At 42.5% G+C, this 24,723-nt stretch overlaps 1 pseudogene; it reads right to left on the bottom strand.

Moving 5' to 3' along the window:
• Positions 1-13,179: 13,179 nt before the first annotated feature.
• On the bottom strand, positions 13,180-16,299 carry LOC147947713 (uncharacterized; annotated as a pseudogene).
• Positions 16,300-24,723: the final 8,424 nt, after the last annotated feature.

The following is a 24,723-nucleotide window of genomic DNA, read 5'->3' as shown; positions in this document are numbered from 1 at the left end:
TTGCAAACATGTGTAGTTGCACCCGAGTCAATCCACCACGTCACTCCATCATCCTGCATATAAAATGCCTCAGAAATGTTTGATACATAATACACATGTGAATGTGAATCATTTACAAGATTCTGACCTTGATGAGTGATTTGGCCTTGGTCCTTAGACCCTTGCCCTGAACGGTTTTGTCCCATTCTGTTCTTATCCTTTGCAGCTCGACAATCACGTCTAAAGTGACCCGGCTTGTTACAGAACCAACAAACGCTCTTAAGCTTTTTGTTAGGTCCACCGTAAGTGTTGTCATTAAAGGGACGTTTCTTCCCCTTATTCTTCATCTTAGAACTCCCACCTTCCTCCATCATATTGATTGAAGAAGGTTCAGCCTCTTTGGGTTTTCCACCCTCTTGCACCCTTAGAGATTCCTCTATGCGCAAATGGCTACCAAGTTGTACCAGAGACAACTCTTCCTTTTTGTGTTTTAACATGCGCCTAAAATCCTTCCATGAAGGCGGAAACTTGTCGATGATACTCGACACCGAGATGGATTCATCCATCTTCATGTCGTGTTGAGCGAATTGCCCTAGGATGAGAAGCAATTCATTGTATTGCTCCATAACAGGCCTTGAATCAGACATCTTGTAATTATTAAAATTACTAACAAGGAACTTCTTACTAGAAGCATCCTCAGCCATGTACTTTGATTCCAACGCATCCCACAGTTCTTTTGCGGATTCGACATTTTGATAGACATCAAAGAGAGGATCAGACATACCGTTAAGAATGTGGCCACGACATATGTAATCATCGTTCTCCCACTTAAGTTGTTTCCTTGTCTCCTCCACAGAATCCTTCTCCGCATCCTCCGTCACGATAGGCATTGGCATGCTTAGAACATACACCACATTGAGTGTGGTGAGAAGGAAATGCATCTTCTTCTGCCATCTTCGAAAGTCTACTCCTTCAAACTTGTCCAACTTCCCAAACTTTGAAGTCATCTCACGCACCGATGCACTCGTCATGTTCACCAGAAAATACTCTTTAAGAATGTAGTAAAAGCGGTGTAACTCTCGATCGTAACGTACGGTAAACTTGGATAATGACTGAATCGCGCACAAGAGCACTTTCCTTAAAGAGTATTTTGACCCTTATCAAAAGCCTTGGGTTACACAAAATCTCTCGCAGGATACGACAATCAAAGTTTCTCTCTTGTTCTAGGCTAAGATACAAGAGAAACAAATAGAATTTTTTCTTGTGTTTGTTTTGTGTTATCACAAGAGATTCACTCGAACTCTCTCTCTTCTCGTGATCTCTCCTCTGTTTTTATGAAACAAAACAGAGTGTATTTATATATATGTCCGACGGTTGTTTACGAATGTTTGCAACCATTTGTTTAATAACCACAAACCAAAAGTCACAATGGTTTATTAATATAACCGTTGATACACTTAAATTACCAACATCCACCACGACGGGTTTCAACAACTTGAACCTGAAAGGTTCGCTCTGTACCGCTATGTAGATCACATGAAACCAGAGTAAGGTAGTATGACGACAAACAATGCATGGTCATGTTGTATTTGATCAAGGCAGAGAGCTCAAAGTTTGTCCCCTAAACAAGAAAGAAAAAAAGAATGAGGGAGGTATAACAGATGTTGATAAATCAACAAGATATGATATGTGGATGGATCCAAGAGACTAGTTTTTACCTCGAGAATATTGTATCGATGAAGCCCCAATCTAGCATAATTTGAGACCCTGGGACTAGTATAATCCCCATACGAGGGATGACGACAGTCAAAGGGAAATAGTAGTCCAGACGAGATTCCAAGTGGTGGTACGACACCCTCGATATCGAAACCCTATCCATCTAGATGAAAGAGTTACATACCTCAGATTCATCCACTTGAGAACAGTACTCACGCAGCTGACGGCCCATAGAATGCTAATTAAGGGAAAATAATCAGTTAGTGAATAAAAACCCCAGAAGCAAAAACCAAAAAGTATGTTCTGGGCTAGTATATATAGATTGAGAATCATAGAACACATCCTGATCGGCCTCTAAACAACAAATTACAATAAAGAAGATGAAAGAATTACATACCTCGGATTCCGCTTCTTTTGCGTGGAACTCCTTCAGCCTACTTGTAAAGATAGGAATAGAACGGCTCCAGTCTATTAAGATGTGTTACATAGAGTATATATACAAGCATGAGAACCCTACGGTATTAGACAAATAACGAAACCTAAATACAATGTAATATTTACACACCGACCCCATAATACTCCCCCCTCAAGTTGGCGCATGTAAGTCACAAATGCCCAACTTGCGACATAGATAGTCGAACGCTGGTGTACCGAGGGTTTTAGTAAATATATCCGCAAGTTGTTGAGTAGTGTGGACATACTCCGTCGCTATCAAACCCTTCTGAATCTCGTCCCGGACGTAATGACAATCTCGCTCTATATGTTTGGTGCGCTCGTGAAAGACGGGATTAGCCGCAATATGAAGAGCAGCTTTGTTATCTTTTTTTTTTTGAAAATAATGTTAAATTAATTTCAAAGAAAATAACTTTTGTACATTAGATGCAACATTTTTTTAGACTAAATTGAAAGGAACTTAGCCAGTAGGCTTAAAACTTAGGCTTAAACTGTAAACGGTAACAATTTAGTGCAGAGAGCGAGAAGCAAGCCAGAGAAGAAGCCCATCTTGATATCTACGATCCCCTGCTAGCTGAATGGCCAAAAGTTGGTTCCGAATCTGCCGATCAACCCAAGCGATGATTTGAGTTGGAGACTTTGGGAGTGTGCCATGACGACGATCATTCCTCTCCCTCCAAATTGTGTGTACAAGAATCTGCAAAATATACCGAGCTAGAAACACTTCCACTCGTGTACAACTAGGAGCAGAAACATAGGCAATAATGGTTGTCCAGTCGGTAGAGTACCGAGACTTATAGAGAGGAGCAGCCAGATCTTTCCAAACCTCAGCAGAGAAAACACAAGAGAAGAAAAGGTGGTCTCGTTTTTCAACCGTGGAATTACAGAGCAGATTTGTTATCACAGTAGAGACTAAAAGGTTCTGGCGACGAGACACCGAAATCAGAGAGGAGACCACGAAGCCATGTGAGCTCGGAGGCCATGAAAGACATGGCTCTGTACTCAGCCTCCGCAGATGATTGAGACACCACACTCTGTTTCTTGGTCTTCCAAGCAATGGGAGACCCACCCAGTAGGATAGTAAAACCCGTGAGAGAATGACGAGACATAGGACATGTAAAGAAATCTGAATCACAATACCCTGAGACATGCAAGTCGCCATTCGCAGTATATAAAACCCCTTGACCAGGGTTGTTCTTGAGATAACGAACAACACGCAACGCGGCCCACCAATGTTTCAATCGAGGTTTGTGCAAGAACTGGAATAGCACATGGACCGTATACATGAGTTCTGGCCGAGTGATCGTTAGATACACCAACCGACCAACCAAACGTCAGTATCGTTCCGGAGTGTCAAAGTACTGTCATGTATCTTCTTCCAATTTGTGATTTTGAAGGATAGGCGTACAAACAGGTCGCCCACCTAACAAACCACACTCATTTATGATATCCAATGCGTATTTCTGTTGAGACAAGTAAATGCCCGTAGATGATCTAGCCACTACAATGCCCAAAAAATACTTAAGTGAACCCAAATCTTTCATGTGAAAACATTGATTCAACATATACGATCACGTAGAGACACATCTTCCCGCGAGTTAAAGCGAACAATGAGTAATCCGCATAGGATTGGGAAAATCCATAGGCAAGCAGCGCATTTGTAAGCTTAGAGAACCAGCACCTAGGTGCTTGCTTCAAGCCATAGAGCGACTTCCAGAGCTTACAAACTTGGTTCGGACCCGATGCTTTGAAACCTCATGGAAGTTTCATGTAAACTTCTTTTTCTAAATCCCCATGGAGGAAGGCATTATGAACATGCATCTGATGCACTATCCAGTTCTTAATGGCAGCCACTTTGAGAAACATGCGTACCGTGGTTAACTTGACAACGGGTGTAAAAGTCTCCTTGTAATCCTTTCCTTCTTTTTGTCTATTTCCCATGACCACCAGCCTCGCCTTATGGCGCTCAATCTTACCATCCTAATGATACTTAATTTTAAACACAAATTTGCAACCAATGGCTGTTTTGCCCGGCGGCAAGTCACCGACATTGTAATGACCCTCACCAAGAAGTAAATTTCAAAATAAAAGTCCCTGGCCAAAGGATTAAAAAGGGCGTAAAAGGAAGGCAAGGAGGGAAGGTAGAAAAAGTACAGAAGGAATGTCCGAGAAATTCTGGACAGATCGAAAAATGGCCGATGGTACCATGTACCATGTACCATGTACTGTACCACGTACGTGTATCAGACGTATCAGACGAACGCCGAAGGGAATTTGAGAAGGAAAGGACGGACCAAGTGATGGCCGAGCACTGGACGTACTGGCCATGTTGACATGGACGTACGGGCCGTGTTGTCCGAGATGTACTGCTCGAGTCAAACGAGACGTACCAAGCGATAGTACCCGAGGAGTCAAGAGAACTGTCCGAATAGTGCCATAAGGGGAGCGTCCGGGCAAGACAAGAAAAGTCGAGAACGGACGAGGACGCTGGACGAAGGGACGCATTTTGTCGAAAACTGACCAATCGCGTTGCATGCATTCATGCAGAGATAATTTTGGTGTTTTACATGGAGTGTCGCAAGCTAATTGGGCGGTGAGTTACACGCGCCACATGCAGCCAAGAGAAAAGCCACTTGTCGAATCGCACTAAAGAGGAAGGAAGAAGAATCGCGCCTATAAATAAGTGACTCGCGACTTCATTTGATCATTTTCTTCCTTTTGCTCTCAAATTTCTCACACATCCAAAGTCTTGTTTCTCTAAAAATCGAGAGAGAGACCGTGAGTAACTGTTAAGAGAAGACCGAGGGAGTGATCGAGAAAGAGATCATAAACTTTCGCCGAGAGAAGACCGAGAAGAGAAGGAGTTGTGTCGAAAATGAGACGTCAAAGAGGAGGAGTCTTGTCGAAAGAAATCGAGAGAAGAAGAAGGAGATCCTGTCGAGAAACCCATTGTTAAAGGACGAAGTTTGGTCGAAGAGATCGTCAAAAAGAACCGGAGTTAGTGACAAGAAAGAAAGACCAAGAGCGAGACGTATCTTGTGATCGAAGAAGGCCGCGGACGAGTTGGCGGTTCCGGACCACGAAGCGAGACGCGGTACGGTTGAGTAAGGACGAGAGCGAGAAGCGGTTGTCGCGAAAGTTGTCTGATTGAGTGGTGCGGTGAAGTCCGGCAAGCATCAACGCGTGAAAAGGTGAGTGCTGCGGTAATGCATGCATGTAAAATTAGTTTAATTTTGTTGCATGCGATTCATGGTAGGCTTTATGAGAAGATAACCATGTGTAGGTGAGTTCTGCGGTAGTGCATGTAGGTGAGTTCTGCGGTGATGCATGTAGGTTAGATGCATGAAGAACTGGTTTTAAAATGATGCATGCATATTATGGTAGGAATCATGTTAGTGAAATGTTTAAAGGCACATCTTGCATGAATCACCATGCGAATGAATTTGGATACATTTTAAGTAAGATGGACACTTAAAATTTGGTTAAGAAAACTGCATGCATGATTGAAATTGGCGAAGTTCATTTGTTTTATGATTGCGTAAATTCGCGGGAGGTTAGCTTAAAGGCTTAGCGAATTATGAAGGATTTAATTGGTTAAACCGAAATGAACTTGCATGCTAAATCGGACAAGAAGATTCATGAGTTTAAATCGAAATGGCCATGCACACTTAATCGGACTAAGTGGATTCATTAGGTTAAATCAAAATGGCCTTGCATGCGTAGTTTTGGACTTAAGGATTTAAAATGGTTAAATCAAATGGTTGCATGCGTTTTAGGACTTGCATGCATGTAGAATAATCTTAAGTTGCTTGATTGTGTTCTTGCTCCTTGTTGATTATTGTATGTTGTGATTCTTGCTTGAGTTCAGGATTGTTTGCTTGACCTAGCATTGCTTGAATTGTTGTGTGTTTTATTTTAGCTTAGTCTCTTGAATCGGTTTCTCGAGTCTTAGCTAGAATAGAAGTCGATATCTGTTTCCAAATGCGGTTGTCACGCGTGAGTTCCCGACGACCACTCACGCGGGGACACTGTCACGGCTAGCTAGCTACTAGCGTGACTGCTACATGATGATGTAGCATAATTGCGGGCTCATTGCTGGTGACCTTTGTGGTCTCGGCATGGGGGATGGTATGGAACCGGAACAGATTATCGAGGGCCCTTAGGTGAAAAGAGTCTAGGGTATTCCAAGAAATCCTTGTAGTATTCTAGATGTCTTTGTGTGGTGGTAAGGTTAAGGATTCTAGCGTATTGCAAGTGTTTTGTTGTTCATACTAGTCGTCCTTGCGAGTCGTGTAAGAGTTAAGAGTCTATTGTGTCCAAGTGAGCATGCTTACGAGCAGTCCTTGCACCTTTAGTCATCTTTCTCTGTGAGTAGCGAGTCTAGATCGTTCGAGTCGAGTCGTAGTGATCTAATCTCTCTCACTTGTGTATGGTTTATTTTGCTTCCGCTATTGTTTCTGTTGCGTTGCTTTGATTATTGGCTGTGTTTATTTGCTAGTTGGTTTAGCTGGTTTGATAGCTTGCTTGCTTGTTTATTACCTTGTTGGGGTAGTCGGGTTGGGAAGTAGAATCCTGTTTAGGATAAAGGGGTACCCAGGCTCACTGAGTAATCTTAGATTACTCATGATAATATTGCTGTTTTGCAGGAAGCCTAAGTAAGTCTAGAGCTGGAGCAAACATTAGGGTACCGGATGGGGTTTTCTTGTGTTCTTTGTAAAAACCCTATATTTTCATAAGTGATTTATGATAAATTTTCCGACTATCTCTATGTATTGCTTTAATGATTTATTTTAAATGTAATAAACTATTGAAGTAATATATTCGGTTTTCGGAAAAGCATGGCAAGTTTGCAAATGGTACTCGGCCTTGTCCGGGTCAACACAACACACCAGGTCACGAGGGTTGCAAAGCCTAAGTAGTCTCGGTTGTGGGTGGAATTGTGCCAAGGAGAACCGGTCGGGAAGTCTAGCTTCCGTCCCTCGACTGGATCACCTCGGTACAGTTCCCATCGTAGCGTTCCATGGCTGTCCGATGACCTGCGTGGTTATAGAACGGTTCGGGGGCGTTACAACGGTGGTATCAGAGTGGTGTTTACGAACCCGCGAGCACTTGTGCATTTCAAAGGTTTATCGAGTAAATGTGTCGCAAAAACACAAAACTTGTATCCGGTCGTTCGCTTGTCTAGTTTTAAGTTGAACCTTAGAATGGACTAAGCATCTTACCTTGTTTCTTGTGGGTTTTAGATGTCTTCAGGTGAATCAGGTTGCGGGGATGGTTCAGGAGATGAGGGGCCGAGACATGAAGATTGTGGGCATCACAATGGGTTTTTGTCGACGGAGTCAGAGAGTAGTCAGGAACCATTAGATCCGAACACATGGAGTGTGGATCGGCGATTGATCGGAGAAGGGGACAGTATGTCTATCGAGACTGATCCGTCCGAGTGTCCCGATGAAACGGACGAAGAAGGGGATCAAGATGACCAGACGGTTGTGTTCGAGATTGGTGAATCAAGTCGTCTTCAAGTGCGAATAGATGCGCAAGGAAAGTTTGAAACTGTTCCGATCGGAGATCATGGAGAGGCAGAGGTGAAACTCGCCGACAAGCTACAGAAATTATTGTTGAATCTTGTGGAAGATCAGGGCGACGATATCAATTCTGAGAACTACATGAGGGAGTACCCGGAGGCGATTGATAAGATTTTGGACTTCTTGACGGACGTGTATGTGCCGGAACAAGAAGGAGCTGCGAGTGGTGCAAGAGTTGTACCCAAGACCAGAGGCACTAGCGGAGAGCAACCTGCAGAGGAGAGGCCAGAGACGGTTGCAAGGATCCTTCTCATGTTGGACGAGATGCGTTCACCGGAGAAAGCGGACGAAGGCGATGGAGAAGTTTTTGTGCCGGAAACCAAGGAAGAAGAGAATCCAACCAAAGGAGATTCTAGAACTGTTGAATCAGCGACCCGAGAAGTGGAAGTGATCGATATTCTATCGAGTAATGATGAGGGGATTCTAACATTTGTAGTGGAACCAAGGGTTGATCATGATCCAATGCCAAGGGATCGAGATCAAGAAAATGATGCGAGAACGGAGCGTGAAGAGGACGCGAGATTGAGGACTAGTACAAGTTGAGTTGCGAGAGACCAAAGAGAACCAAGTCGTGTGGTAAGAGAACAAGGAGAATCTAGTGATGCTGTAAGAGAACGAGGAGAACCAAGTCAAGTCGTGAGAGATCAAGATGATCGAGACCAAGTTATACCGGACCAAGCGGAGCCAAATCAGATTGTGCTGAGGCGTAACAGTCCCATCCGAGCTGTACCATTACGGATGGTATTACCGGGAGAAGAAGAGGAACCAATGGACCGAGATTTGCAGAGGATGGCTAGAACGTATGAGTTAAGAAGATTAAACCGAAGCCACGTAAGGTTTGAGGAAGGAGAGAGTAGCTCGAGTTCGAAGAGGCCGAGGATGTCATACCAAGAGTTCCAGGCAAGGGAGCAGCCAGAGACATGGCCAGTGACCTATCAACCGAGAGGAAGGCTGAGGGTGAGGGCCACTACCCGTAAGAGAGTGGTCTATCCGAATCAAGTTCATATGCGGAACACGCCTTACTGCGAGCTGTGCGAGAGAGTCGGACATTGGACGAGGCATTGTTGGAGAACGGAGCTGAGGCGCATGTGTGACCCGACGAATGAGGAATGTGAGTGGTGCGGGATGCGAGGGCACTTTGCCTACCGCTGCCCAAACCCAGATCTTATGAGATACACGAGGCCGTGTGATACGTGTGGGATGCCGGGGCATCTAAACAACCACTGTTGGAGGACGAAACCACAACACTTGCCAATCCCAGAACAAATTGTATGTGCGCAGTGTGGAAGCGCGGAGCATTACACTTTCAACTGCCCGTATCGAGCTGTGCGAGAGACGATGACCTTACCTAGTCGACATGTGGACACAGGAGAGAACCCGATAGGACGAATCGAACGAGTAGAAGAGAACCCGACAAACCAAGCTGGAACCTCGATGTCTGCTACCTCTACCTCAATCGAGTCTCCCACTGAACCGCCACCTGATGAGCCAGCTAGAGAGTGTGTGTGCACTTGCGAAGCGTGTACTAGGCTCAAGAACCAGTAGAACTTTGGGGAGTAAGGGAAGTTTCTTTTGGGATTTTTGTGTAAGGGTTGGATAGTTTTCTTACGCTTCTAGACCTAACCTGTGTTGTGTTTATCTAGGATCCGAACCCTTTAAATTTATTGGCTAAGTGGTGTAGAACCTTCGTATCTTTTGTTAAGTACTTTGTGTTCTTTAGCCGTGTTTGTTTGCTATTTAACTGCTTGCTAATCTTTGCTTGTTTGAATTACTTGCTTTGATTGTTGCTTGAGTTTTATAGGTTGCACAGTTAATTATTTGCATAATTAGCTTGCATTGCTTCAGTACGGTTGATGAGGATTCACGTAAGTCACCACAAAGCGCGATCAGACAAAAGAGAAGAAGCTCAAGAAAGTTCAAGAGAGTTCAACCAAGGCAGGGCAGCCAGTTTTGGTTAAGAATCGAAAGAAGAAGAACAATGTTGGAGGAGGATAAGGCGAATCACAAGAAATTAAAAGAGAGAAAGAGCGGCATAAATCAATCGAAAGTTGCGAAACAAAATGAGAAAGTTAGATCAAATATGACCAAGAAGGTGCGAGGAGTAATGTGTGATCCCAGAGTTAAGTGGGAAGGAAGACGCAAAAAGAAACCAGAAAGGATCTTTCAAATCAATCCTGGTGGATGAGCAGAGAAAGCGTTGAAGTGTGGAAGATATGATGACGAAGAATATAAAGCATTATGGTGTTAAGTGGCGAGATAAGTGAGGTCATCCAATCAAATCTTCATGAGCAAAAGAGTTAGATGAAGTGTGGGAGACGACCAAAGAAGTTTGGAGATGGAGACAAACATTGAAGTTAAAGAAGTTGATTTAGTAGGAACCAAGACTGCGTGATCAAGACCAATGATCAAAATAAATCAAGTATGTGGAAGTTCCGTTATATGGAGATGAGACCAAGTAGGTCGGAGAAGGTATTATATCGGACCAAGGTATGAAGAACAAGAGAACCAAAGGAGGAACTATGTGGAACGTGAAACTAAGGAAGTTGAAGGAGTTGAAAACCTAAGGAACGCGAAGCTAAAGCAATTAGAGAAGTGAAAATGAGTATAAGGGTAAAGGAGCCGGAGGAGCCAGAGGAGCAAAGATGTGTGATCAACAAAGGAGAGAATACGAAGTCGTAGGAGGAGCATATCAAGATGGTGGAGTGAACCAAGTTATAATACGGAGAAAAGAGAAGAGTCGAGAAAAGCTGAAGAAAGAGAAGTAAAGAATATAAAGGTGGTATAAGTATGAAGTGAGCAAACGGTGGTATAAGTATGAAGTGAGACTACGAAGATGAATTATCGAAGGGAAGGAGGATCTCAATAAAGCTGTCAATGTGATGATAACCACAAAACGGAGACGTAAATGTCATGAAGTATCGACGTCACAAGAAAACACGGAGAAGGTTTGAGAATTCGGGGACGAATTCTTATAAGGGGGGGAGAATGTAATGACCCTCACCAAGAAGTAAATTTCAAAATAAAAGTCCCTGGCCAAAGGATTAAAAAGGGCGTAAAAGGAAGGCAAGGAGGGAAGGTAGAAAAAGTACAGAAGGAATGTCCGAGAAATTCTGGACAGATCAAAAAATGGCCGATGGTACCATGTACCATGTACTGTACCACGTACGTGTACCGGACGTATCAGACGAACGCCGAAGGGAATTTGAGAAGGAAAAGACGGACCAAGTGATGGCCAAGCACTGGACGTACTGGCCATGTTGACCGGGACGTACGGGCCGTGTTGTCCGAGATGTACTGCTCGAGTCAAACGAGACGTACCAAGCGATAGTACCCGAGGAGTCAAGAGAACTGTCCGAATAGTGCCGTAAGGGGAGCGTCCGGGCAAGACAAGAAAAGTCGAGAACGGACGAGGACGTTGGACGAAGGGACGCATTTTGTCGGAAAAAGGAGGAGACGTACGCTTTGCGAAAACTGACCAATCGCGTTGCATGCATTCATGCAGAGATAATTTTGGTGTTTTACATGGAGTGTCGCAAGCTAATTGGGCGGTGAGTTACACGCGCCACATGCAGCCAAGAGAAAAGCCACTTGTCGAATCGCACTAAAGAGGAAGGAAGAAGAATCGCGCCTATAAATAAGTGACTCGCGACTTCATTTGATCATTTTCTTCCTTTTGCTCTCAAATTTCTCACACATCCAAAGTCTTGTTTCTCTAAAAATCGAGAGAGAGACCGTGAGTAACTGTCAAGAGAAGACCGAGGGAGTGATCGAGAAAGAGATCATAAACTTTCGCCGAGAGAAGACCGAGAAGAGAAGGAGTTGTGTCGAAAATGAGACGTCAAAGAGGAGGAGTCTTGTCGAAAGAAATCGAGAGAAGAAGAAGGAGATCCTGTCGAGAAACCCATTGTTAAAGGACGAAGTTTGGTCGAAGAGATCGTCGAAAAGAACCGGAGTTAGTGACAAGAAAGAAAGACCAAGAGCGAGACGTATCTTGTGATCGAAGAAGGCCGCGGACGAGTTGGCGGTTCCGGACCACGAAGCGAGACGCGGTACGGTTGAGTAAGGACGAGAGCGAGAAGCGGTTGTCGTGAAGGTTGTCTGATTGAGTGGTGCGGTGAAGTCCGGCAAGCATCAACGCGTGAAAAGGTGAGTGCTGCGGTAATGCATGCATGTAAAATTAGTTTAATTTTGTTGCATGCGATTCATGGTAGGCTTTATGAGAAGATAACCATGTGTAGGTGAGTTCTGCGGTAGTGCATGTAGGTGAGTTCTGCGGTGATGCATGTAGGTTAGATGCATGAAGAACTGGTTTTAAAATGATGCATGCATATTATGGTAGCGAATTATGAAGGATTTAATTGGTTAAACCGAAATGAACTTGCATGCTAAATCGGACAAGAAGATTCATGAGTTTAAATCGAAATGGCCATGCACACTTAATCGGACTAAGAGGATTCATTAGGTTAAATCAAAATGGCCTTGCATGCGTAGTTTTGGACTTAAGGATTTAAAATGGTTAAATCAAATGGTTGCATGCGTTTTAGGACTTGCATGCATGTAGAATAATCTTAAGTTGCTTGATTGTGTTCTTGCTCCTTGTTGATTATTGTATGTTGTGATTCTTGCTTGAGTTCAGGATTGTTTGCTTGACCTAGCATTGCTTGAATTGTTGTGTGTTTTATTTTAGCTTAGTCTCTTGAATCGGTTTCTCGAGTTTTAGCTAGAATAGAAGTCGATATCTGTTTCTAAATGCGGTTGTCACGCGTGAGTTCCCGATGACCACTCACGCGGGGACACTGTCACGGCTAGCTAGCTACTAGCGTGACCGCTACATGACGATGTAGCATAATTGCGGGCTCATTGCTGGTGACCTTTGTGGTCTCGGCATGGGGGATGGTATGGAACCGGAACAGATTATCGAGGGCCCTTAGGTGAAAAGAGTCTAGGGTATTCAAAGCGATCCTTGTAGTATTCTAGATGTCTTTGTGTGGTGGTAAGGTTAAGGAGTCTAACGTATTGCAAGTGTTTCTTGTTCATACTAGTCGTCCTTGCGAGTCGTGTAAGAGTTAAGAGTCTATTGTGATAATATTGTTGTTTTGCTGGAAGCCTAAGTAAGTCTAGAGCTGGAGCAAACATTAGGGTACCGGATAGGGTTTTCTTGTGTTCTTTGTAAAAACCCTATATTTTCATAAGTAATTTATGATAAATTTTCCGACTATCTCTATGTATTGCTTTAATGATTTATTTTAAATGTAATAAACTATTGAAGTAATATATCCAGTTTTCGGAAAAGCATGGCAATTTTGCAAATGGTACTCGGCCTTGTCCGGGTCAACACAACGCACCAGGTCACGAGGGTTGCAAAGCCTAAGTAGTCTCGGTTGCGGGTGGAATTGTGCCAAGGAGGACCGGTCAGGAAGTCTGCAGCTTCCGTCCCTCGACTGGATCACCTCGGTACAGTTCCCATCGTAGCGTTCCGTGGCTGTCCGATGACCTGCGTGGTTATAGAACGGTTCGGGGGCGTTACAGACATCCCATGTATGTTGTGCCTCCAAAGCATCAACCTCAAACGTAGCAGCATCTCGCCACACTTGGAGTTGCATTGCCTCATCATATCATATGTATTAGGTTCAATTTCAGCCAAGATAGCGGCAAGAAAGACTGCATGATTGGCAGAGAAACGATCATAGGTGACATAATTTGCTATAGGTAAGTGACCGTACCTGTAGGAGAAGATGAGGCGGAGATAGAAGAGGGTGATGGGGGGAGATCGTTTGTGAGTAAATGATACGAAACCTCATATCCCTGCAGTCGCTTAGATTGAACTTTATGGCGATGTCCTCTGCCAAGCTGTTCTGTCGACTGTTCAACAACATGTACTTGTGGCAAACCCGGAGTCGCAACATCAGCGCTCCCCCTGTCATCAACCGTCGGACTAGGAGAACCATTGCCATTATCAAGGGAAGGCAATATACCCACAGCATTATCCAAAACACATTCCTCTATTTCAACTCGCACCTGCGATGTTGGCCCGAAATCATCATCATCAGAAAACAACTGCAGAAGTGGATAAGGACTAATAGTGTCACGCTCTGCAGTAGCCGTCGTGGATAGTGGAAACACTGTCTCATGAAATTGAACATCACGAGAGACAAAAAAACTCATTTGTCTCTAAATCGTACAGGGTCCATCCTTTCTTGTCGTACGGGTAACCTAAGAAAACACATTTGCGACTCCTTTCCCCAAATTTATCCTTATCCCATGAGATCTTATGTGCATAAGCCAAACATCCAAACACTTTCAAACTGTCAAATGAAGGTGGCTTGCCATATAACATTTCATAAGGAGTTTTACCTTGCAATAACGGCGTGGGAGTTCTATTGATAAGATAACTTGAAGCAATAACACATTCTCCCCAAAACTTCACCGGTAAAGAAGCTTGAAACATCAAAGAACGTGCAACATTAAGGATATGTCGATGTTTCCATTCGACGCGTCCATTTTGTTGCGGTGTATATACGCAAGACGTTTGATGCAGGATCCCCTCCTTATCAAAATATCGTTTTAAGCAGGTGAACTCAGTGCCGTTGTCAGAACGAACTGCCCGCACTTTCTTGTCAAACTGACGAGTGACCATGGCACAAAATTTCTGCAAACATTCAGAAACTTCTTGTTTTTCAAGTAACAGATAAATTCAGACGGCACGGGAATAGTCATCCACAATAGTTAGAAAATAAACAGCTCCTGACATAGACGGAGTGCGATAAGCTCCCCAAATATCGCAATGGATTAAATCAAAAATTGCATTTTCTTTATTATGACTTTCAGAAAATGAATCCCGAGTTTGTTTAGCTCGATAACAAATATCACAACCCTCGTCTGTTTAAACAGTTTTCCCAACACCAAAAATACTAGATAAATAAGATAGCACACGATCAGATGGATGCCCAAGACGTCGATGCCACAGCTCACGTTGATCACTGCTCGTTGTTTTGTTTGCTTGACCGCCAAAGACTTCTCTGAACTTGTAAACCCCATCACACTCTTCACCCGCACCAATCATCTTCAAAGTACGGTCCTGCAAAACACACACGTCCTCAGTAAACGTAGCAAACCCTTTAGTTGTTTTAAGTAGTTTAGCAACAGAGATAAGAGAACACGTCAAATCTGGAGAGTACAACACTCCATTTAACCATACATCGCCACCTAAACATATCCGTCCTTTTTTTTCAGCCATAGCCCGATCTCCATCAGGAAGTCGTATAGCACAAGGCAATATCGATTGTATATCACTCAAAAGATCGATATTTGAAGTCATATGGTGTGACGCACCAGAGTCTATGATCATATCTGTCTTACTAGAAAGTTTTGATGTCGTGGGTGCTGTCTTATGTTGATTGAGAAGGCTGATCAAGGATGTTAGCTGCTCGTCGGTAAATTATGGTAGAGAGGCCCGATCTAACTCCTTGCGTGTGGTTGCCGCCGAGTTTGCGATGGGTTGAGCGAGTGCTGAATTCGCAGTTCCAACCTCAGGATGAGTCTCAGCCACATTCGCACGAGCCAGATGAGAACTTCTTCCCCGACCAAAACTTCCAACCATTCCTCCCCCTCTCTCAAAACGTCCTCGACCTCCTCTGTTTCCAGCCCCTCTTCCTTCACCATAATTTCTACCACGTTCATCCCACCAATCTGGATACCCTTTGATCTTGAAACAGTCAGAGAGAGCATGACCATATTTACCGCAATGCGTACATGTAACATCCTTTTCGCGATATTGAAACTCCCATGTTTTCCCTTTGCTCCCAGCTTGAATCGCAAAGCCCACCGCATCAACACGTTCTTCCGTGCTTCGAGTGATACCTTGCTGTCTTTCATCTCTCACCACTCGCTGATAAACTTGAGACAGTTTTAACATCGGTTCCATGTTTGTTAAAGTAGATCGTATTCCACCAAAACGAACATCATCTAACCCCATTAAAAACTGATTTGTACGTTCTTCATCTCTATCTTGTTCAAGGTGTGCTGCCAATTCACCGCATGAACACAACTTCAAAGGCTTGTACACCGCCAGCTCATCCCACATCTTCTTAAGTCTTCCAAAATAAATCATCACACTATCTCCTTTCTGTTTGCAGTTCGCTAATTCTGATTTCAGTTCATGTACTCTTGGTCCATTCGCAACCGAGAACTGTAACCTCAAATCTTCCCACAACGTGTGTGCATCATCCACCATTGAAATCGTTGTTTTCAACGTCGGCTTGACTGTATTCATCAGCCATGCCACAATCATTGAATTAAGAACCTCCCACTGCTCAATTTCTTCCGCCACAACTGGTTTCTCCAAAGTCCCATCAATAAAACCCAACTTTTGTTTAGTACGCAAGGCATTCCGCACATGCTTAGACCAATCTTCATAGTTGTCCCCTTTCAATTGCACCGTGGTGATCAAGCTTCCCGGTCCTTCGGACGGATGCAAGTAAAGAGGCGAGGATGTGGCCATTTCGGACACCCTCACAATCTCTTTACCTTTCCCTTCAGTAGTCGTAGGCTTCTCTGTGTCTGTCATGATTGAAACCGTTCACAAGAATTTTGGATCTAGGTTAGGCTCTGATACCATGTAAAGTTAGGAATAAAACGGCTCCAGTCTATTAAGATGTGTTACATAGCGTATATATACAAGCATGAGAACCCTAAGGTATTAGACTAAGGAAACATAAATACAATGTATATTTACACACCGACCCCATAATACTACTTTCTAATTCCTATAAAAATCCATCCATCAGGGAAAATCATCGGTTAGCAAAATAATAACTTTAGAAGCAAAAAAGCATTAATTAATATCTAAGGATTATGGATGTTATTAGGGTGTGACAAATCAGATAAAGTATATATCGTCATCGATCGATCTCCACCATATCCACAATCATCGATCAACCTCTAAACAATGACTATAATTAAGAAGAAGATGAAAGAATTACATACTACCTCGGGACCAATTTGGCGTAACTTCGAGGCAAACCTTGGTTTCATTTTTTTTTTTCTATTTTTGTTGCTTTGGTTTCTTTATGATTTAAGTTTACCCACGCCTCTATATCCACCCGACTGATTCATTTATGGGCCTCCTCAACCCAAATCTATATCAATTTTTGAAACGAAACTCATACATTAATGAAATCTACTTAAACGCTTTCTTATTTTTCTGGCAAAAAAAAAAAAAATGTAACTTTTTATATATTTTTATTTTCTTTTGTCGATAATTTCAAAATTTAATTAAATTTCTTATAGTAATTTTTAATTTTCTGCTATTTAAAAAAAATCTTAACAATCCGATTAACCCAAAAGATTTTAACCAAAGTCATCTCCATGCCTATCACTCCTATTAATTAAAAAGATTTTTAACAAACTAACATTAATTTTGTAGAAAATTGCTTAAAAAGATTTTTAACAAACTAACATTAATTTTGTAGAAAATTGCATACACGTAATATTGGAAACAAGACAAATTAATTCAAAACTTTATTGTGATTCAGCATTCATTCACATAATTTTTTTTCCACAAAATATCTACTTTATTCCATTTAAGGATTGTCAATACATACGCAAATGGTTGCAAGGTTGAAGAGATTGAACCGGTTGAAAAAAATTATTCAACCAATTTTCACTATTTGCATTAAAAAGGTTGAAGAAGTTGGAAAAAATTATTCATCCCGTTCAACTTAAAAAGTTGAAAAAACTATACTTCTACAGCAAAAATCTTCAACTTGTTCAACCACTATTTTAGAGATGAATGCGTTGAATATTATTAAACCCAATTTTGTTTAAACTTTTTTAAAAATTTTATGCAACCATTTGCAGCCATAGAGTCTCGTAGCCACAATGGCTGAGTTATAGAATCAGAGTAAAAAATGATTTCAAGACAACCAAATTTTGCCAAGTTATAGGCAGAAAACTATTACATTCTCTCTTTGTAAAGAGAAAGTTAGCTGAAGTAAATTTTCAAGTCCAGTAATGAACATCTTGAATCAGGTTTGTCAGAGCTTTATTACTCAAAACACCATTGACCACGGATCCATGTTTGTTGTAAACCAACTAGCAATGCTTTCGTTTCTGCTTTGAGTGGTATCCCAACATGACCTAAATTCGTTGAACCCCAAACAAGGAGCGTGCCGCTGTGAATTCGAATTACCCAACCCTTCTGTTGCCTGGGAATTATTTAATATCAAAAGCTGCATTAAAGGTTCATTTCACTGAAGGGTGGTGTGGAGCTGTCCACTACTGTGTTCGGTGATCAGAATTTATTATAGGAGTCATCTTAGTGAACACAATGTTAATCCAATCTTGTGTTGAGCTTGTAAAACAGTTTTAGTAGCACTTTCACACTTTCTTTGTAATTGTTGAAAACATAATCGTTACACCAAAGAAGCCAAAAAGGTTGTAAAGCATCATAAATAGAGATGTCTTGATGAGATGAATAAGTTATGAAATTGGAGATGTTTTCCTCAGGATCTTCCAATAATGCAGAGTTGGATAGGCGCCAGACCAAAGTAGCAAAGGGACAGGTAAAAAGAGCATGGTTTATGGTCTCATACTCCTGACGACATTGGGAACATGTCGATTCAATGTTCATGCCTCTGGTTCGAAGTCTGGTGGTAGTAGGCAGGACTAGAGAGATAGTACGCCAGAGAAAATGTTTTATTTTCGACATTACGCATAGCTTCCATATTTTATACTTTAGTTCCACTAAACCATGAGGGATGTTCGGGTGAACATTGTCCTCTAGAGGATCATGAGTTAGGAGCCAATATCATGATCTGACTGTGTAATCGCCCCAGAAGGTATAATTCCATATTAATTGATATGGTTTTTCTTCTTGTAGAGAGAATTGTTTTTTATGATCTCCTGGTCTCCATGGGCTACTAAAGAAGATAATTTAGCTATGTCCCAAGACCATTAATTATGTATCATGTTTGACAATCAAATCTTGTAAAGGAAAAGAATCTTGTAGAAATTTTGTAGAGATTGGGCGTGGTGGATGAACGTTAACCATGTTGTCTATGCCCACACGAATAGTTTTGCCCATTTCCCACAATGAAACTTGATCCTTTTTTCAAAAGAGCTATTCCAGTTTATAGAGATGACCAACCATAAGATTGGTTTCTCCGAGCCTTTGCATCATGTACTGAATCATCTTGCTTTTTTTTTTGTTAAAGGATTTTCTTGAATTATAAATCGTTTACAAAGGAGCCTGCATAACCATTCTACTAGTACGACGATACAGAAATAGAGGGGGAAAGAAGTAGAGAAAAGATGCCAATTTCCTAGGTGGTGAGTCGCACTAGTGCCTAACCCAACATTGGAGAAGTGAAATACGGTCTGGGTTGTAGAGAACCAGGCTATGAGCTCTGCTCTGAATCATCTTGCTAGTATCTAGCTTTAATAACATTGGCAAATAGAGAATTTGGATATTGTTCATATTAGTCGTCATGGCCAGCCATAAGATTGGTTTTTTTTTTTCTGAGCTTTTGCATCAAGTATTGAATCATCTTGATATTGATAATATCTAGCTTTCATAACACTAGCAAATAGAGAATCTGGATATAGTATTAGTGGCCATGCTTTTTTTTGCAAGTAAATCATCATTGAATTTTTCTAAATCTTGAAAGCCTAAACCCCATCATTTATTTGATCATTTATCTCCAATAACTATCCTTTAAATTCATCACGTAAATGTTTTACAGAAAATAAGTCAGATTAATAATATCATTTTAAATATTTTAAGGACTTTATTTTAAAATTTTGTCTAATACCCTTAGAGTTTGTTTACAATAGCTTGTGAAATTCATGTGTACACTGGTAAAAAAGATTGAGTTTGTATAAAATACGTTCTCAAATTATAAGCAAAATGTAAGTAAAACATAAGCAACATATTAGAAAAAAGATACTAAAATAATGAGATTTTTTTTTTTTTTTTTTTTGATAGAAAGTAACCGGTCTCTGATTTGGAGGTCAAGTCTTCGGGCAAGTTGAGCAGAAGGAATGGCGGGTGTCCCATTTTGTCGATTGTTGCGTTCTATCCACACTGAGTGGGCTGTAAGCTGAAAGCTGTATCGAAGTAGAAAAAGTTTGTCCTGACCCAGTGATGTATCTGTGAGCAGCGGGATGAGATGAGTCCAGGAGTTTGTGTAGCGCGTGAGAAGCAACTTTGAGCTGAGACCCGACCAGACCTCCCTCGAGTAATGACAGGTAAAGAACAAGTGGTCCCTAGTTTCCATGGCGCGATTGCAGAAGATGCACTGTGTTTGAGCTCCCACATTCCATTTCTGCATTCGGTCACCTGTTGAAAGGCGATTCTTAAGAGCAAGCCAAACCAGGAATGAGTATTTAGGTGTAGCATGCTTAAACCAAACTCCTCTATTCCAAGTGTTCTTCGTTTTTTGTTGTCTAATGGCCTCCCAAGTATCCTTTGTGCTAAAACTGGTCTGATAGCAGTCTCCCTTACCCTTCCAGAGCACAATGTCATCCCCTGTCCCTAGTTCTTGTGTACGCAACCGATCGATAATCTGCTCTACCTGGTTGAACCACGCATTGCGATGGTGTCGTCGACGGTGAGTCGTGACAACCTCCGCAACGGTTGCGTAGAGACCGATACCCATGTCAATACAGCCTCGCTGTCCTGCAGTAACTATTAGGCAGCCGAGAGAGGACCAGTTATCATGCCAAAATGAAACCTGCGAACCCCCATGCACCTCGTAGGAAACAAAATCATAAGCAAGTTGACGATATTTCAGGATCTTCTTCCACATCCAAGACCCTAAAGTAGTAGTCTCCTTGATCGACCAAAATGATCCTTTATTAATCAAGTAGATTCGCAACCATTGAGCCCAGAGGGACTTTGTCGAGAGCAGTCTCCAAATAAGCTTTAGACAGCTTACTTTGTTGGCTTCCTTCAATGATTGCAAACCTAAACCCCCTTCTTCCTTTGGAGTACATACCTCACACCATGCCGCTTTGGCCTTTTTTGGGTTCAAACTGGGTCCTGACCACAAAAATGCAGAACAGAGACTATCAATTTCATGAATGCAGGAACTGGGTAGCCTGAAAGCAGACATCCAAAAATTAGTCAAGCTATGAATAACAGAAGCGATAAGTTGTAGTCGTCCCGCAAACGAGAGGTGTCGTGTTGTCCAACTGCGTATGCGATCCTTAACACGCTCTATGAGAGGCTTGTAATCAGAGGTTGTCATCCGCTTGGTGAGAAGAGGCAGACCAAGGTATCGAACAGGTAGATTGCCTGAAGCAAAGGGGAAAGAAAGAAGGATATCCTCTCTGACCGTGTCACTAACACCTGCCATATACAGAGTCGATTTCTCCAAACTAATCTGAAGCCCAGAAACCGCTTCAAAGTGCTCAAAAATCTGCAAAGTACCCTCAATTGAACTTTTAGTGCCATTTGTAAAAACCAACAAGTCATCAGCAAAACACAAGTGTGTTAGCAGCAGCTTTTGACAGCGGGGGTGATAGCCTATGCGTTGCTCCAGAGCCGCCTTATCCAACAAATGGGACAGAACATGCATACAAATAACGAACAGATAGGGAGATAGAGGACAGCCTTGCCTCAGTCCTCTCGCACTACGGAATAGAACGGCCAGTTCACCATTGACCTGCACTGAGAAAGAGGCTGTGGTGACACAGAGTTCAATCCATTTGATAAACTGCGGAGGAAATCCTAACGCAGAAAGCATGGAAAGCAAGAAAGGCCATTGAACTGAATCAAATGCCTTTGATATGTCGATCTTTAAAGCACATCTGGGAGTAATAGTGTCTTTGTGATAATCTTTGACCACTTCCGAAGCAAGCAGGACATTTTCCATCAACAGTCTGCCTCTGACAAAAGCGGATTGATTAGGAGCAATGAAGTTTGGGAGTAAGAGCTTCAGCCTATTAGCAATTATTTTCGAGATTACTTTATAAATCACATTGCAGCAAGATATAGGTCGATAATCTTTCATTTCCTTAGCCTCTGTCTTCTTAGGAATGAGAGCAAGGATTGTTGTATTGACTCCTTTAGGTATGAAACCATACACGAAGAAAGACTGAACTACGACAATAAAATCTTCCTTGATAATACACCATGTCTCCCTTAGGAACACCTCAGTAAACCCGTCAGGTCCCGGGCTTTTATCTCGCGGCATAGCAAACAACACATTCTTAATCTCTTCTGCAGAAACCTCTCGAACAAGTTGAGACTTGTCAGCCTCCGAACAGCGATAAGGTAGCAGTTCTTTCAATTCCTCCTCAGACATACCTGTGTACTGGGACGGCTTATGAGTAAGGAACTCACGGAAAAACCTCTCTGCTTTGACCTTCAGCCCCTCTTGGGAGTCAATTATCGTACCGTCTGGACTTTGTATCTCCTTAATTGCATTACGCATTTGACGAAGTTTTGCAGCTCTATGGAAAATCTTATTATTGCCATCACCAACCTTTAACCAATGTAACTTTGACCGCTGTTTTAAAAAATGCTCTTCCAATCCCGATAAGTGCATCCATTTGTGGTAAGCAGCTGATTCGTTTCTCATAGCCAACCCAATGGGGTTCAAGTGTACAGCAAGTTGCAACTTACAGAGCTTTTCAAATGCCTCTCTGGTTTTTTTAGTCAGGTCCCCAAAACGGTTTCTGCTTAACCTTTTAATCTCCGGCTTGAGAGACTTAAGCTTTTTGGAAAATCGAAACGTAGCGGAGGTTGAGTGATATAGTGCTGCAGTGGTATCCCAATGAGCCTGAACCATGGGAATAAAACTCTTGTCTGAAGCCATAGCATTAGTGAACTTAAAAGGCTTTCGCGGTTTAAGTTGTTCTGCCCAATTTGGATTCTACACCTGAGATGATCTGAACATCCTCCTGCCTCAAAAACACCATAAACCTGCGGGAACTCAGTGAGCCATGTATCATTTACCAAGACACGGTCGAGTTTTTTGCATATAAGCTCTGATTCGTCCCTTTTGTTACACCAAGTATACAAAGGCCCATGTGATTGAATATCACTAAGAGAGCAATAGGAGACAACCTCCTGAAAATCCTTCATCCCCACTAGAATAGAAGGATCCGTATCATAGCAAGAATGCTCCTCTGCCTTGAGAATTTCATTAAAGTCACCAAATACCATCCAAGCTTTATTAGAGAAAAGAGGTTAGTCGTGATGATGTCTCAAGTCCTCCCACAAAGGCTTTCGATCCGCTGCAAGGTTAAAACCATACACAAAAGAAACAAAGAATTCCTCATCCTGACCGTCCATCAAAACGGAGCAAGTAATCATCTGGGGGCTAGTGAAAGATGGTGTCAACCGAACCCGTGGACTCCAAACAACCCAAATCCGACCCAAACGGTGATAATCATAATTCGAAATAAAAGACCACCCTGGAAAAACTTTCTCCACAATCCTCTCAGCCTTTCTCTCTGTAACTCTCGTCTCAATGATACAACCAAACTGAAAGTTAGACTGCATCATCCAATCCTTCACTACAGAATGTTTTGAATCTTTATTAAAACCACGCACATTCCATAGGAAGCTCGACATTGAAAAATTAACGAAGTGGTCGACTACTCGGCTCCCGAGGAAGCTGAGTAGCTGGAGTGAACTTAGGCTTTGGCATGGCTGTTGAACCACGAGTCTGATAATGACGTTGTTGAACCGTGACCTTAGCAGGACCTTTCCCCAACTCACCATTTATGTCAGTGGTTACGCCTTCGACCACTACTTCAGTGACAACCTTTTCAGCAGTAGCAGTCTCTATTCCATCGGGAGCATTGCTTTCCTTGTCCCCCACGAACTCTGTGACATTTTCATCCCCCATTTCAGATAGAGCAGAGTAGGAATTAGAAAGCATCGAAGCTCGTCCTAACATCTGACCTTCTGCTTTTTACTCAGACTACGACTTGGCTTAGTCGGAGTAATCCATTTATCTTCCTCAATAGGTGATGTTGTTTGCGCAGCAGAGTTTGTGATTCCAGCCGGAGATTTTGCTACCACTACCACCGCTGGTTCTCCACCACGAGAAGTGGTATCCAAAGACAAATCTCGCGTATCTGCAGCAGAAGTACCCTGAGGATCTTGTACCACATTAGCACTACGACAAACTTCCCTCATATGACCCCATTTATTACAAGTGTTACACCTCCGGCAATTTTTTCGTCAAATCCGCCTCTACCATGATTTGTGCCTCATCAAAACTGACACAGTTTTCTGTTTTAGGATGAAGCTGTATCGGCTTACCCACCGCACTAGCTAAAAACTCCAGTCCCTTATCCGTGAACATTGTCGGGGGAACCTGTGTCAAAACCACCCACAACCGGACAGATTTCATCTCAGGTTGAGCCTCCTCTGCAAAAGGCGACCACTTAGTTAGTAACATGGGCGTACCGACAATATTCCACAACCCTCTGTTTAAGACCCGACGTCTTATCGATTCATTTCGAATCCTAAACTTGACAGTTGTGTCATTTACAACAAGAACATCAATGAGCGAGGATAGATCTCCTAGTCTCCAAATCTTATTAACGATCATGTGTATTTTCCCCACATGCGGTGCTTTACCAATGAGAAATTTCCCGACAAGGAAATCCTTCCACAGCGGCTTTGCACCCTCAAAAACTCCTTTTGGGACCACCACTCGTTGTTTACCATCAACCTCCGAAACTACGAACTCCTGCTGAGTGAACATATGTTGTTTGGCAACTCCGACCCAAGACTTTTGCCTTAAGGAGCCAGATGCCTCTGGTTGAGCGACTGAAACTGCAGGAAAAGCCTTGCTCGAACCCTCACATACCTCTTTACTTGCCTTTGCGGCATGCCCTAGCTTCAAAGAGGCAGAGTCTGCCACCTCTTCCGTCTGCAAATCTACTAACGTTTCTGTCAGAACATCCTCCACCACCGGAATAAGGTTTAACCAAACCCCTTTCCGGCAAACCCGCATCGTCCCCCTTAGGC

The sequence above is a fragment of the Camelina sativa genome, chromosome 3, assembly GCF_030686135.1.
Source record: "Camelina sativa cultivar CO46 ecotype springtype chromosome 3, ASM3068613v1".
Classification (NCBI taxonomy): Eukaryota; Viridiplantae; Streptophyta; class Magnoliopsida; order Brassicales; family Brassicaceae; genus Camelina; species Camelina sativa.
Note: the sequence above shows the minus strand (reverse complement) of the source record. Positions and strands in the feature narration are given on the sequence as shown.